The following is a 17713-nucleotide window of genomic DNA, read 5'->3' as shown; positions in this document are numbered from 1 at the left end:
ACGTTGCCAATATCCGAGGAATCCGACCCGTCCAACCCGTCCGAAGCTCCGACCCGTCCGACCCGCTGTCCCGTCCGACCAGCCGTCCCATCCGACCCGCGTACCCAGCAACCCGTCCCATCCGAACCGAGGCAGTCGAGGCTTCGGTCACGCATGACGTACGCGTACGCGCTACGTACGAGCGTACGCCCCGCGTACGGAGGCGGTTCAGCCTTCCTATAAATAGGATGCGAGGCTTTCCGAAAAAGTTGCTCAATTCTCTCATTTCTCTCTCGATCTTGCCTCGTTTTCCGTGCCCATTATAACCCGAAGCTCTGGTCTTTTTGCTCAAGTCCCGAGGGTCGATTTTACTCCCGAGATTCCCGAGAATCCCGAGGAAAATCCGTTTCCCGAGACGAAACTCTGCCCGGTTTTCCATCTCGCTATCTTCAAGCTTTCATGTGAGTTCATACCCCTTAAATAATGTTTTAAACTACTTTTAAATGCTTTATGGGGGGGGGGGGATACAAGTAGAATCATGCTACTTATTATGTCAATCGCATGTGATTAGTAAGTAGGAGTATATTACTTATTACATCAATCACATGTGATTAATATACAACATTCAAAAGATTTGGCTACTCATTAGCCGTTTTACCAAACAGTTTCCTTCAAATGATTTTTATAAACATTTTATATGTTTTAAACTCCTTATTACACTGTACCTCTTACTCTGTTTATCATATTTCAAACTTATATACGACTGTGTTTCAAACAAATGTTCCTTATACTTATATTGTTTTATCAAACCTATGCCTTCAAATTGTTTTATAGATTGACATCAAGTCGATCTTTCCTTAAACTAATATTTATGTTTCAAATGTTTTACCAAACTTATTTATGCTTTTATATTATAAATTGCATGCCTCTATATGTATAGTTATATAAGAAATGTTTAAAAGACTTAGGAAGGCTATCCACCCTATTTCCTTTTCGCGCCTTGAGATGTGGTCTGGTGGGATATTGGATACTCATCCGAAGGTCGTTTAAATATTAGTTATATATCATGAGTACACATAAAGTCATAAAAGGTCCTTCCAATTCATCCTATGCCCTTGGGTAGCAGGGGTATACATCCACGTCCATACGTACCACTTAGATCACTAGTAAGCTACCATATGGGTAGTTCAGGAAGATACTAGAACCATTACTAGAACGCGATATCATACAACGAGTCAGTTCATTCATGAGTCAATACTTTCTAGAACATTGCTGTACAATACATATACATCTATACTAGGACGAGAACATATACAATTATACTAGAACGCTTACATGACAATACTTGCTAGATAGAGAGAACACACATTTCAGCTAGCACACGTAGAACATTTCAGTACACCATAAGTACAATTACATGATCACACTTACATGAGTACGCTTTCATATACATAGGATAGACGTCACTAGGGGTCGTGTGTACATGATCGCAGGTAATGAGTACGCTTTCAATATAGTTAGGATCTAACTATATTGATAAAACACACTACGATTGTGATTGTTATATCGAGTATACATGATCGCAGGTAATGTGATGCTCACGGCTTGCATTCATGCAGGGGTCGTGTGTAGGTTCTAAAATCCCTTTGATAGGGGAGCGAAGCAGTCTGGGATCTAGACATCACATTATACCTTATCCATCAAATAAGGCAAGTTGAGTATCGGTGTATTGATATATATATATTTATATATATCCAAATACTGTGGTACTTGGTAGTATTACCCTAGATTTAAGGTAATAGGTACGGTTGTAGTTCGACACTACACCATAGTACCATTTCTTTCCCATTACATTCACTTCGTGAATTTTTCATAGGAAGCGCGGTAATGTAGATGCTATCTGTTGATAAATAGTAGCCCTTTTAGAGCTACGATTTAGTACTACGTTAATTTTTCCAGTACATATTTCAGTGATAACCTCACTTAAACATAAATATACAATCTATATTTTGAGTAATGATAGTTATACTTTGGAAAAATACATACTCTTACAAGAGACACACACACAGAACAGTTATGTCTTGGTAGAAGACTCCTTTTGTTACTAATAGGAATCATAGGGATTTCTAGGGATTTTCAAACATATATAGTTGAGCTACAAATATTTTCATACTTATACTCGTTTTCTTTCAAAGTAATGTCAAGTCTTAGAAATTATAAGTTTTCACAAATTAAGACACATTAATACTTATGATCTCACCAGCTTTAAAGCTGATACTCGCTTTCAAAATTACTTGTATCCTCAGGTCATCATAGACAGGTACCGATGCAAGGAAAACGGAAGATGGAGCTTATTCAAGACTTATCTTTCATTTTGATTTATGCTTTAGTGTTTATCAAAATTTGTCAGAATACAATTGTATAATAATTATTTTATTAATGCAATGGATGATGTTGTTCCTTGTTTACTACTTTACATTGTTGTTGATATTATACATGACGTCCTCCGCCCCAAAACGTTTCCGCCGTTCTCGGTTTTGGGGTGTGACAACATCAAACACATAAGGGGCCCAATCTGTCATTGGGACCCACCTGACATCGAGCCCCGCTCAGAACAGGTCTCTCAGTAAATAATGGTCCCTGCCCGTCGTCGGGCCTCGCCCGATATACATTCAAACACATAACCACATGCAAGAATCACAAATATAAATAGCATACAAGATAGTCATCAGGCCCCGCCCGGTATACATATCAAAAATCATACATGTATAGTCAAGCAGACAACTAGCATTCTAATCACATGGGCCAACATTGGTGCCTTCGAACCGCCAAACACAGTGAGGAAACTTACCTCATGCTGCTGAATATGTAAAATAAAAGCCCATACTAAAGATCCGGAAAATCCCCGCGCTAAACAATAAAATAAAACCCAATTAATAAGTTGTCCATAAACCAAAATTGTGAATCTCATTCATCAGTCCAACTCCCATGGTAAAAGACCATTTTACCCTTACTTTAGTTGGCCTAATAACCAAGGCCTAACCAAAAACTCCAAAGCCCGATATAGCCCAAAATCCTAAATGGTACCCAAAGGCCGTTATGGCCCAATCCAAGAAGGCCCAATGTCCAATAATAGCCCACAGTCTATAAATGATCCATAAGAGTTAAGGGTCCAAGCCCAATCAAAACATAACCCAAAATAAACCAAGCCCACACTCCGTTGGCCTACTGACTAGTGTACGCTCGGCGTACTAGGCTCGTACACCTGCATACGCGATCGATCCAGAAATGGGGCTCACACCCAGTACACTCATCATACCTAAGATGTGACAACCCGAAATTTCCATTTGTACGAACATTATCTATTCATTAGAAGCTAATCCAGTTTCAGTGAATTTCATACTTTTCCGAATAAGTTTGTGTACATTAGGGTTTACGTTTAAAGAGATATCAGGAGAGTGGATGCTCCTGGGTTTGTGAAATTTGAACATTTCAAGTTTCATAATGTCATAGTCCAATATCCGGAATAAAAATATTTTCTGCCAAAATATTTCAGGACTATAAATAGATTTCTGAATTAACTTAATTCATTATTCACATTTCTAACTAGAGAAAAGCCATTTTCTCTCTCACGGATCTTCGGGTTTTCATCCCAGATTGTGAGTCTAGTTTCCTAGATGTGTTTATTACTTGTTTTATGCTTTATAACATAGATTACATGTCTAAAATGCAAGATCCGGGAGTATACCGCCCAAGAACGTTCTTGGGGTGTAAACTCCAAAACAAGGCCTAAAAGCTACCTAGCCTCATTTCCATGTTAGGTATCTAGTTAAGGACTTGATGTATGAACATTAGAGGCTAGAAATCAATTAATATCATCTAGTTTTGGGAGTTTACGGCCAAGGATATGCTCTTGGGCCGTAAACACCTTTTTCAAGGGCTAAGAGTGCCCTAAACACCCTAAGGCTTTAAGACAATTACCCTTTAATACTTATGACTTGAATGGGGAGTAAATTACATCAAAATCATCCCTTAAAGGGAGTTTACGGCCAAGGAACATCTCTTGGGCCGTAAACTCCAAGTGAAGGCACAAATGTGTGTCTAGTGTCCCCTTTAGACTTAAACAAAAACATAGAAGCTATCCTACATGTGCAAGTGACTTAAAAGAATTAAAACCAACACCCCATAGGAGTTTACGGCCATAAACTCTAGGGGATATGGTCTTTAGGTCGTAAACTCCTCTATGGAGCATTCTAGGGCCTTAAACTACTTCAAGGATTATTCCACAAGTGCTAGGCTTATTCTAGGGTTAATATAACACCTTAAAACACCCAAAACCACCAAGTGTGGAGTTCACGGCCGTAAAATCAAGGGTTTACGACGGTAAACTCCAAAGGTGGGGTTTGTTGGGTGGTGAACTCTTATACTAGGTCTTTGGAAGCTTCAAACCCTTTTGCCTTGTCCCATATCAACTTAGATGCAACCATTAGGACCTATAACACTTATACAAAGTATTTACATGTTCCAAAGTGTCACAACTTATTTTGTTAAGTTATTATTTGGCTAATTAGTTATATATATGCTCATTATATGATAACTAGGCTCGAGCGTGTGAACAAGTCTCCGTTTGCCACCTAGCACGGTATCCGATACTACAATCCAATCTACTCACCACAAGTGAGTTCATACCCCTTTAATTAATCTTTGAAATGCTTTTAAATGTTTTAAATACTTTATAGGGGGGGGGAATACAAGTTAAATACTTATAGTTATTGCATCAATCACATGTGATTGCATTAATCACATGTGATTAATAACTAGAAAACCAATGATTTATTCACTGTTCAAACTGTTTATCAAATTGTTTCACTTCAAAATGTTTTACAAACTCTTTTACTTATCAAATGCTTTTATATAAACTTTAGTTTATTCCTTATAAATTGCATGCCTATATATGTATAGATATATAAGCAATGTTTAAAGGGCTTAGGAAGGCCATCCGCCCTATTTCCTTTTTCTCGATTTGGATGTGGTCTGGTGGGATTTCGGGTGACCATCCGAAGGTCGTTTCAATATTAGTTATATATCATATATACATGTATAGACATAAAAGTACTTCCATATTCATACTTATCAATACATCATTAGTAAGTTACCATCGGGGTAACGCAGGAACATATACCACTATACTAGAAGGAGAACATATACAACTATACTAGAAACAGAACATATACAACTATACTAGAAGGAGAACATATACAAATATACTAGAAACAGAACATATACAACTATACTAGAAGGAGAACATATACAACTATACTAGAAACAGAACATATACAACTATACTAGAACGAGAAACATTACATATACATGAACACGTTAACAATTGTGATCCACTGTGTCGGAGCATGCCTTAAATGTCACGGCCCGAGTTGTAGCCAGAATTCTCTTGGAGGGAGAGCGTGAGTTTGCGTATAGATCTATACTTGATTGACTATCCTACACCTTGCTGCTAGCTACAACCGGACCTGCAGGTCTGCGGGTGCCAAACGTCATTCCGTTATTACGACCATTCATTATGTCGTTGTTACTAGTCGATAGCATGGTGAAATTTATCACATTAGACCTTAATATAAATTCGGTTTAAGGTAGTCAGTACAACAGTAGTTCCTATTATACAAAACTACAGTACTACAATGATTTACCCATTACATATTTTAGTGATAACCTCACTTAAGCATTAATGTACAAACTATATTTTAGTAAATGATAGTTACACTTGGGAAATTACACACTTTTACAACAAACGAGCATAAAAAACAGTTAAGCCTTGGTAGAAGGTTACTTTAATAGAAAATATAGGTTTTTCTGAGAGATTCAAACTTTTACAAACACTTACTTACATTTTACAAACTTATACATTGAGACAGGTTCAAACGTTTTTGACAACAAACATTGACACTAAAATACTTATGAACTCACCAGCTTAATGCTGATAAACTCTTTCAAAATAAGTTGTATTCTCAGGGCATCAATAGACAGGTACCGAGGCCAGCTTTTGAGAAGATGGAGCGTATTCAAGACTCATCTTAGTATTTTGATTTACATTATTTTGGTGTCTATAACTGTACAGAACACGCTTGTATTAAAATTATATATTTAATGCAATGGATGATGTTGTTTGCTTATTTACATTTACTGTGTTGTGATACTATACATGACGTCCTCCGCCCCAGAACGTTTCTGCCGTTCTTGGTTTTGGGGTGTGATAGATTGGTATCAGAGCATTGTTTATAGTGAATCAAGTATATCAACCCATAAAAGATATACTAAACTATAAACCCATTAGGGATTAAAGCACTCTGACCAAGAGTCTATACTTTAAATATTAAAATATTTAATTAAGTATACTAGTCTGCATTCATATTAAAATCAGTGTCACAATGACAAGAACAAAAGTATTACGATTGTTAAGTATCACAAGTGAGCTCGGGGATGTATGGTTAGTCCTGGGAATGGCATAGCCTGATCAACTATGCTGGTCCTAAGAGTGATTAGCATATGCCCTAGAACGGTTGTGATGTGTTAACAAGTCTAAAAACTTACCAACAATACCACAAGAAGATCAGTAGAATTTAAACTTAAAATACTATAGGTGTATTTTGTGCTACTAGTTACATGTATACTATATTCTTATACCTCTCTTCTCGTGTAGATCTAAATGGCTGGATTCCATCATGGCGACCCGTACTTTCCAAATGAAGGCAATGCCGGGTGGATCGAAGAAGAGCCCGAAGATGAGCATCCAATCGCTTTGGATGATCACCTCGCAGAAGGCTTTTCTGATAGATCCGACTCCAAGCCTGAAGTCGACAACCTACCGCTTGTAGGTCAAGCCCCGAACAACAATCCCCGACCAGCTTTTCTAGGTCCTACTCCCTTGTGGGTAACCAACTTGAATCGCTGGAGTGATGAACAAGGTCAACCCTTACCATACTTTGGGGGCCGAAGCTTTTACAACATCAGCGATGGTGGCTCTGCTGACCGAGCTTTGCCTGTCATTATCCGCAGAATAGCTCAAAATGTCGAGCAAGGTCGAGCAGCCATCGACCGGGCCATGGAGATTGATGCCAACTCAGGTGTCAACACAGTCCGCATCCGCCGTCTTGAAGAAGACATGGAACGGACCCGGAGAACCAATGAAACCCTACAACAACAGCTGACTGCCTCCCGAGCTGAGGTCATGGAACTTCGAGCTCGTCAGAGAGCTCATGATCGACACCTTCAAGAGGTGTTTCATCAAGTGTTAGACCTCAGGGCTCACCCGAGGAATTCCCATCGCCGTTAGATGATGTCTAGTACATCTCTGTGTTTTGATTAAGGAATAGCCTTGAACAACTGTGCTCTAAGTAGCACTTGTCTGTAAAATATTCCTAACTTTCAGTACTCTAATTAGGAATCTAAAGACTGTCAATCTTGTCTGTATGGTATGATGTAAGACCTACTGTTAGGTAATTTTCCTTGAACTTATTACATCGGTAATACCAGTATGATTGACATCTATCTAATATGTGGGAAAAATATATACACTTGTGTTTTCCTACTAATATTCCTTGTTGTGATTTCAAACACTCATTCAACTGTTGGGCTATGGTTAGTTAGACCATGTGTCACTCTCATGATTTCTTACAAATTGATTAATACCAATTTTTCTTATCTTTATAAACTTATAGCTGAAAGATGCCTCCTCGCAAATCTCCCAGGAATAACCCTGCACCTCCACCGCCTCCGGTCATCGATACTGCAGCCCTGAATGCTGCCGTAGCTGCAGCAGTGGCAACTGCCATGGCTCAGTATCACTCATCCGATGCCATCAGAGGTGGAACCCCTGTTGAATCTATTCCGGTCGAAATCCCTGTGCGCTCGAGAGAGTGCTCCTACAAGGATTTCACCAATTGCAAGCCGAAGCCTTTCTATGGCACCGGCGGAGTCATTGCCTTCTCGCAATGGTTCGAGAAGACTAAATCAGTCTTCGAAATTTGTTCATGCCCTGCTATGAGCAAAGTCAAATATGTCGCATGCACCTTTGAGGGAAAAGCCCTAACGTGGTGGAACGGCCACGTCAAAGCTCTAACAGTTGTCGTGGCTAACGACATGGGCTGGGAAACGATGAAGGACCTCATGACTGAGGAATACTGACCGAGGGGCGAAGTCCAGAAATTGGAACAGGAACTCTGGAACCTGACCATGAAGGGCACCAATGTGATTGCTTACACTGCCCGATTTAGCGAACTGGTGGCTCTCTGCCCCAATATGGTTCCCACTGAGGGGAAAAAGATCGAACGGTACATATGGGGGCTAGTGCCTCCGTATCAGGGGAATGTTGTAGCATCGAACCCCGCTACCTTCGACAGTGCCAAGCGATTGGCACAAAGACTCATTGACCATGGAGTTAAAACCCCTGCGACAACAACCACCCTAGCCATCTCGGAACCCTCCAAACCCGCTGACACTAAGCGGAAATTATGGGATGAAAAGAAGAAGCAACGAGCTGCCAAAAAGCAGCTAATCTTGGCAGTGCATGCCGCGGTAACCCCTACTGCTGCTACTACTCTGGGGAAGTAGTATGCTGGAAGTTTGCCTTAGTGCAACAAATGCAACTTCCACCACAACGGCTCCTGCCGTGAAATGCAGTGCTCTAACTGCAACAGGAAAGGACACACCGTTCGTTTCTGTAAATTCCCGGCACAACCGATCTCCCAAGTCCTTGGCTTTGGCGCGAGCCCAACTTGCTATGGATGTGGCGAAACAAGCCACTTTAAGAGGGACTGCCCCAAAGCGAGAAATGCTGGAGGAGCAGGGAGGGTACTAGCTATAGGCCACGGGGAAGCAGTTGCTGACCCGACAGTGGTGACTGGTACGTTCCTCCTTGATAACTCCTATGCATGCATTCTGTTCGATAGTGGAGCGGAGCGAAGCTTCGTAAACCATAAATTTGCTCGCATGCTTAAGCAACAACCACACACACTTAATGAACAATTCACAGTAGAAATGGCTAATGGGGAAACTGAAAGTACAAATAGCATATACTTAGGTTGTATCCTAACCCTAGATAACCATTCATTCCCAATCGACCTTATGCCGGTCTCAATAAAAAGCTTCGACGTTATTATCGACATGGATTGGTTAAGTCTTCATCGCGCCGACATCATGTGCTACGAGAAAGCAGTCCGTCTAAACCTCCCGTCTAACGAAACTCTTATAGTCTACGGCGACAAACCTGGTGCGAGTCTTCGCATTATATCAAGTATTCAAGCACAGAAATATTTGCGCAAAGAACACCACGCATTCCTTGCTCACGTCGTCGACACGAATCTCGAAACGAAAGAACTAAAGAACATCCCAGTAGTGAGCGACTTCCCCGACATTTTCCCAGAAGAACTACCTGGGTTACCTCCGCAACGACATGTCGAGTTCAGAATCGACTTAGTCCCAGGAGCTACCCTAGTAGCCAAGTCGCCCTACCGTTTAGCACCAGCTGAGATGCAGGAACTCTCTGGTCAACTTAACGAACTGCTCAGTAAGGGCTTTATAAGACCAAGTTTCTCACCTTGGGGAGCACCGGTCTTGTTCGTGAAGAAGAAAGACGGATCATTCTGTATGTGTATCGACTATAGGGAACTCAAAAAATTGACGGTTAAGAATCGTTATCCTCTGCCTCGCATAAATGATCTATTCGACCAACTTCAAGGGGTGAACTATTTTTCCAAGATTGATCTGAGATTCGGGTATCACCAGTTACGAGTGCTAGAAGAGGATGTGCCGAAGACAGCCTTCCGAACTCGTTACGGACACTATGAGTTCGTGGTGATGCCATTCGGATTGACCAATGCGCCCGCAGTCTTCATGGATTTGATGAATAGAGTATGCCAACCTTACTTGGATCAGTTCGTCATCGTTTTCATTGACGACATCCTGATCTACTCCTGAAGTAAGAAAGAGCATGGCGATCATCTGCGACAAGTTCTAGGGACTTTACGAAAGGAGAAACTTTATGCGAAGTTCTCGAAATGTGAATTTTGGATCTGAAGAGTCGAATTCTTAGGACACGTGGTAAGCAAAGAGGGAATCCACGTGGACCCATCCAAAATTAAAGCCATTGAGAACTGGTCAGCACCCAAGACGCCTACAGAAATTCGTCAATTTATAGGTCTCGCTGGCTACTACCGCAGGTTCATTCAGAACTTCTCCCGAATAGCGAAACCTCTTACGACCCTGACCTAGAAAGGCGTGGCCTTTGACTGGGAAGAGAAACAAGAGAGAGCGTTCCGAACGCTCAAGAGAGCCTTGTGCACCGCGCCAATACTATCCCTTCCCGAAGGAATAGAAGACTTCGTAGTCTATTGCGATGCATCAAATCAAGGGCTCGGGTGTGTTCTGATGCAGCGAGGTAAGGTCATCGCCTACGCCTCGAGACAGTTGAAGACACACGAAGTTAACTACACGACCCACGATCTTGAACTGGGAGCAGTGGTGTTTGCTCTGATGATCTGGAGACATTACTTGTATGGAACGAAGAGCACTATCTTTACCGACCACAAGAGTTTACAACATATTTTCGATCAGAAGGAGCTCAACATGAGACAACGACGGTGGGTCGAGCTACTCAGTGATTACGAATGCAATATTCGTTATCATCCGGGTAAAGCCAACGTAGTAGCAGATGCCCTAAGTCGGAAGGAATATTCTGGTCGCAAAGTCAAGTCATTGTCAATAACCATCCATTCACACTTGTCTAAGCAAATTCAGGCGGCTCAACTTGAAGCCATGAAACCTGAAAATGTGACGAGTGAATCCCTTAGAGGAATGGACAAGAATTTAGAAGCCAAGGGTGACGGAGCCTTATATTTCATGAACCGGATCTGGACACCGAAACACGGTGGTTTCCGAGACTTGGTCATGACCGAGGCGCACAACACTCGGTATTCCATCCACCCAGGTTCAGATAAGATGTATATGGATCTTAAAAAGCTATACTGGTGGCCAAATATGAAAGCAGAGATTGCTACCTTCGTAAGTAAATGCCTTACTTGCGCAAAGGTTAAGGTCGAGTACCAGAAGCCCTCTGGTTTACTACAACAACCAGAGATTCCAGAATGGAAGTGGGAGCAGATCACTATGGATTTCATAACCAAGTTGCCCAAGACAACGGGTGGACTTGACACCATATGGGTCATCGTTGATAGATTGACCAAGTCTGCACACTTCCTGCCCATCCGAGAAACTGACAAGATGGAGAAACTTACGAGAACATACATTAGGGAAATCGTACGGCTACATGGTGTACCTATGTCCATTATCTCCGATAGAGATAGTAGGTTCACCTCAAGATTTTGGGAATCACTACAACATTCCTTAGGAACAAGGCTGGACATGAGCATAGCCTACCATCCACAGACCGACAGACAGAGTGAGAGGACCATCCAAACACTAGAAGATATGTTGCGAGCCTATGTGATTGATTTTTGGAAAGCATGGGATACTCATTTACCCCTTGTCGAATTTTCCTATAATAACAGCTATCACACGAGCATCAAGGCTGCTCCATTTGAAGCTCTCTACGGCCGAAAGTGCAGATCCCCTCTGTGCTGGGCTGAGGTGGGTGAACCCAATTAGCCAGGGGGCGAGCTTCCGACAGTACTCTCACCGGTCCGGAAATCATTCGGGAAACGACAGAGAAAATCGTTCAGATTCGTGAACGATTGAAAGCCTCTAGAGACCGACAGAAGAGCTACGCTGATAAACGAAGAAAACCTTTGGAATTTCAGGTGGGAGACCGAGTCCTTCTCAAAGTCTCACCCTGGAAGGGCTTGATACGCTTCGGCAAGCGTGGGAAGCTTAATCCGAGGTACATAGGGCCTTTCGAGATTCTTGCAAGAGTCGGCCCCGTAGCTTACAAACTCGACCTACCCGACACACTTTGTAACGTACATTCTACGTTCCACGTATCTAACTTGAAAAAGTGTCTATCCGACGAGACTCTTGTAATCCCACTCGACGAGATCGAGATTAACGAGAGCCTCAACTTCATGGAAGAACCAGTAGAGATCATGGACCGTGAGGTCAAGAAGACGAAGCAAAGCCGTATCCCTATCGTGAAGGTTCGTTGGAACGCCAAGCGAGGACCGGAATTCACTTAAGAACGCGAGGATCAGATGAAGCTGAAATACCCTCATCTTTTCGCTTAATTGTTGTAACTTCGTATTTGCTTAAATTCTAATTTTGGGATGAAATTCCTTCTAACGGGGGGATGATGTGACAACCCTAAATTTCCATTTGTACGAACATTATCTATTCATTAGAAGCTAATCCAGTTTTAGTGAATTTCATACTTTTCCGAATAAGTTTGTGTACATTAGGGTTTACGTTTAAAGAGATATCAGGAGAGTGGATGCTCCTGGGTGTGTGAAATTTGAACATTTCAAGTTTCATAATGTCATAGTCCAATATCCGGAATAAAAATATTTTCTGCCAAAATATTTCAGGACTATAAATAGATTTCTGAATTAAATTAATTCATTATTCACATTTCTAACTAGAGAAAAGCCATTTTCTCTCTCACGGATCTTCGGGTTTTCATCCCAGATTGTGAGTCTACTTTTCTAGATGTGTTTTATTACTTTTTTTATGCTTTATAACATAGATTACATGTCTAAAATGCAAGATCCGGGAGTTTACCGCCCAAGAACGTTCTTGGGGTGTAAACTCCAAAACAAGGCCAAAAAGCTACCTAGCCTCATTTCCATGTTAGGTATCTAGTTAAGGACTTGATGTATGAACATTAGAGGCCATAAATCAACTAAGATCACCTAGTTTTAGGAGTTTACAGCCAAGGATATGCTCTTGGGCCGTAAACACCTTTTTCAAGGGCTAAGAGTGCCCTAAACACCCCTAAGGCTTTAAGACAATTACCCTTTAATACTTATGACTTGAATGGGAAGTAAATTACATAAAAATCATCCCTTAAAGGGAGTTTACGGCCAAGGAACATCTCTTGGGCCGTAAACTCCAAGTGAAGGCACAAATGTGTGTCTAGTGTCCCCTTTAGCCTTAAACAAAAACATAGAAGCTATCCTACATGTGCAAGTGACTTAAAAGAATTAAAACCAACACCCCATAGGAGTTTACGGCCGTAAACTCTAGGGGATATGGTCTTTAGGCCGTAAACTCGTCTATGGAGCATTCTAGGGCCTTAAACTACTTCAAGGATTATTCCACAAGTGCTAGGCTTATTCTAGGGTTAATATAGCACCTTCAAACACCCAAAACCACCAAGTGTGGAGTCACGGCCGTAAACTCAAGGGTTTACGACTGTAAACTCCAAAGGTGGGGTTTGTTGGGTGGTGAACTCTTATACAAGGTCTTTGGAAGCTTCAAACCCTTTTGCCTTGTCCCATATCAACTTAGATGCAACCACTAGGACCTATAACACTTATACAAAGTGTTTACTTGTTCCAAAGTGTCCCAACTTATTTTGTTAAGTTATTATTTGGCTAATTAGTTATATATATGCTCATTATATGATAACTAGGCTCGTGCGTGTGAACAAGTCTCCGTTTGCCACCTAGCACGGTATCCGATACTACAATCCAATCTACTCCCCAGAAGTGAGTTCATACCCCTTTAATTAATATTTGAAATGCTTTTAAATGTTTTAAATACTTTATGGGGGGGGGGGAGGGAATACAAGTTAAATACTTATAGTTATTGCATCAATCTCATGTAATTGCATTAATCACATGTGATTAATAACTAGAAAACCAATGATTTATTCACTGTTCAAACTGTTTATCAAATTGTTTCACTTCAAAATGTTTTACAAACTCTTTTACTTATCAAATGCTTTTATTTAAACTTTAGTTTATTCCTTATAAATTGCATGCCCATATATGTATAGATATATAAGCAATGTTTAAAGGGCTTAGGAAGGCCATCCGCCCTATTTCCTTTTTCTCGATTTGGATGTGGTCTGGTGGGATTTCGGGTGACCATCCGAAGGTCGTTTCAATATTAGTTATATATCATATATACATGTATAGACATAAAAGTACTTCCATATTCATACTTATCAGTACATCATTAGTAAGTTACCATCGGGGTAACGCAGGAACATATACCACTATACTAGAAGGAGAACATATACAACTATACTAGAAATAGAACATATACAACTATACTAGAAGGAGAACATATACAACTATACTAGAAACAGAACATATACAACTATACTAGAAGGAGAACATATACAACTATACTAGAAACAAAACATATACAACTATACTAGAACGAGAAACATTACATATACATGAACATGTTAACAATTGTGATCCACTGTGTCGGAGCATGCCTTAAATGTCATGGCCCGAGTTGTAGCCAGAATTCTCTTGGAAGGAGAGCGTGAGTTTACGTATAGATCTATACTGGATTGACTATCCTACACCTTGCTGCTAGCTACAGCCGGACCTGCAGGTCTGCGGGTGCCAAACGTCATTCCGTTATTACGACCATTCATTATGTCGTTGTTACCAGTCGATAGCATGGTGCAATTTAACACATTAGACCTTAATATAAATCTGGTTTAAGGTAGTCAGTACAGCAGTAGTTCCTATTATATAAAACTACAGTACTACAATGATTTACCCATTACATATTTCAGTGATAACCACACTTAAGCATTAATGTACAAACTATATTTTATTAAATCATAGTTACACTTGGGAAATTACACACTTTTACAACAAACGAGCATACAAAACAGTTAAGCCTTGGTAGAAGGTTACGTTAATAGAAAATATAGGTTTTTCTGAGAGATTCAAACTTTTACAAACACTTTCAAACACTTACTTACATTTTACAAACTTATACATTGAGACAGGTTCAAACGTTTTTGACAACAAACATTGACACTAAAATACTTATGAACTCACCAGCTTAATGCTGATAAACTCTTTCAAAATAAGTTGTATTCTCAGGGCATCAGTAGACAGGTACCGAGGCCAGCTTTTGAGAAGACGGAGCGTATTCAAGACTCATCTTAGTATTTTGATTTACATTATTTTGGTGTCTATATCTGTACAGATGACGCTTGTATTAAAATTATATATTTAATGCAATGGATGATGTTGTTTGCTTATTTACATTTACTGTGTTGTGATACTATACATGACGTCCTCCGCCCCAAAACGTTTCCGTCGTTCTTGGTTTTGGGGTGTGACATAAGAGTAGGCTCTACGTACTAGCCTGATGTCAAATCCTTAGCCAAATGACTTAATGAATTAAGAACTTATCATCCAATCCATAAAATAATATCTTATTAAGGACCTAACCCATAAAGTCGATGACTTTAAGCCTTTGCATGGCTAAAAACACCCCAAGGTCAAACTCTAGCATCTTAAATCCATTAAGAGGAACTTTAACCTTGCGTGGTTGAACAAACCCCATCAAGTCATTATTTTTATGTACAAGTGACCTCAAAAAAGCATATATCTATCATCCCAAGCTGTTGGAGTATCCCAGACTCTCAAACAAGGCTTATACGAACCAAAAATACATAAACAAGGCCCTATATTAGATCTAGCATAAGAAATCATCAAGTTGAGAGCTTTATACCTCAAATAGCTTGCTAAGTTGATGATTGTTCTTGATCTACAAGCTCAAGCCACACCAAAACAACCTCCAAGTGTTCTTCTTCCTTCAAATCACCAAAACTTCACCAAGACTCACTTTCAAGCTCAAAAATCGCAAATGGCAATCATGGTTCTGTTCTTAGGGTTTAGGGGAGTCGAGGCTGACCAAAAGATACCACCAAGGCATAGGTCACAAACCCTAAAAATTAGGGTTGGCCCCTGCTTAGTGTACGCCCTGCATACTCCCACGTACGCCCAACATACGTGGGCGCCTCCGTAAGCATGTATTGAGTCATTACACCCAGCGTACTCGGCCAGGGACTAAAATGAAAAGAATTCACAATAAGGGTTAAAAAAGAACATACTACTAAATCTTGAATGTTACAATTCTCCCCTGCTTGAATTAGATTTCATCCTCGAAGTCCGATGTCACAAATAACTCTGTGTAATGCTCCCTCATCTCATCCTTCGGCTCCCATGTCCATTCTGATACATTACAGTGCTGCCACTGTACTTTCACCAACTCGAAAACCTTGTTCCTCAAGGTTTTTTTTCCTCCTATAAAATATCGCCAACGGTCTCTTGATATAATTTAGGTGATCATCCGCCTAAATATCCTCTTGTGGATAACAAAAAAATCATCAAGCAAAAATTTCCATAGCAGAGAGACATGAAACAGGATATGGATCTAACTAAGCTCCTCGGGAAGATGCAAGCGGTAAGAAACCCATACCACCCGGGTCAAAACCCTGAAAGGACCGATGTACCTGGGGCCCAACACTTCCGTCTTCCTGAATCAGATGAGTCCTATCCAAGGTGAGACCTTTAGGAGATCCATATCCCAAACCTGGAACTCTAGGTCTGATCGACGCTTTTTGGCATAACTCTTCTGCTGACTCTATGTTGTCTGAAGTCTACTCTAAACCTGGTGAATCAACTCACTAGTATTGAGTACCACTTCGGTACTCCCTATGACTTGTTGACCCACCTCACCCCAACATATCGAGGTTCTGCATTTCCTCCCATAGAGAATCTCAAAAAAGGTCGATCAATGATGGCGTGATAGCTATTGTTATATAAAAACTCTGCTAAAGGGAGATACATATCCCAACTCCCACCGAAATTCAATACACACGCCCGAAGCATATCCTCTAAGGTCTGGATAGTCTGCTCACTCTGTCCGTCAGCCTGTGGGTGGAAAGTCATGCTGAAATGTAGACGAGTACCTAGAAGTAAACCGGACATATCTGTCTGAAACTACTAAAACCGGCACCCCATGTTGTGCCACCACCTCCCTGATGTATATGTCGGCCTACTTCTCCATAGAGATACTCTCCTGAATCTGAATAAAATATGTGTATAACATCTCAGTTTCCAGGTATGAGATTTATTCTTTATTAAGCAAGTTTCCCTTGGAACTCGATGAGATGATGGCCTCAATTCGACGTGTTCGAAGTTTTTGGGCCACACATCTTTTTGGAGCAACTCGACGAGTTGGTGAGGAAAACTCGATGAGTTGACGGTTGGATGAGAAACCTTAAATTTTAGGGTTTTCACCCTATATAACCTCCTTAAGTCCTTGAGGCTGATCTTTTATCAGCCTCCAAACCCCATTATCGGCTTTGTGAACCTAATGTTTATTCCATCTCATATTGTGAGTTAGTGTGGCATTTTGGAGCAAAAGAAGGAGAAGATTGATAGAAGGAGGCAAGGATTTAGCAAGTTAAACTCTCATCTTCATTTTGGCACTCTTTTGGACTGTTGTAAGTATTCAAGATCCGATTTTTATTTATCTAACTAGCTAGATCTTAAGTTTGGTCCCCTTTTCTCCTTATTCTTGGATGTTGCAATGGATGGACTTCATAAAGTTCGCAACTTTATGAATCTTTAGGTCATGGTGGCCTTTTTGTGGGTTAGATCTAGTCTTTTGGCAAGCTTTGATGCCATGCATGGAGTTTAGGTCATATTTTCCTTTTTTGACCCATTTTGGGTTGAAGACACGCATGAGACATGTGTGTCTATAAAGCACCAACCTTTGAGACGTTTTT

Source organism: Lactuca sativa, chromosome 5 (assembly GCF_002870075.4).
Source record: "Lactuca sativa cultivar Salinas chromosome 5, Lsat_Salinas_v11, whole genome shotgun sequence".
NCBI lineage: Eukaryota > Viridiplantae > Streptophyta > Magnoliopsida > Asterales > Asteraceae > Lactuca > Lactuca sativa.
The sequence above is the reverse complement of the archived record's forward strand: the minus strand, read 5'-3'. Positions refer to the sequence as shown.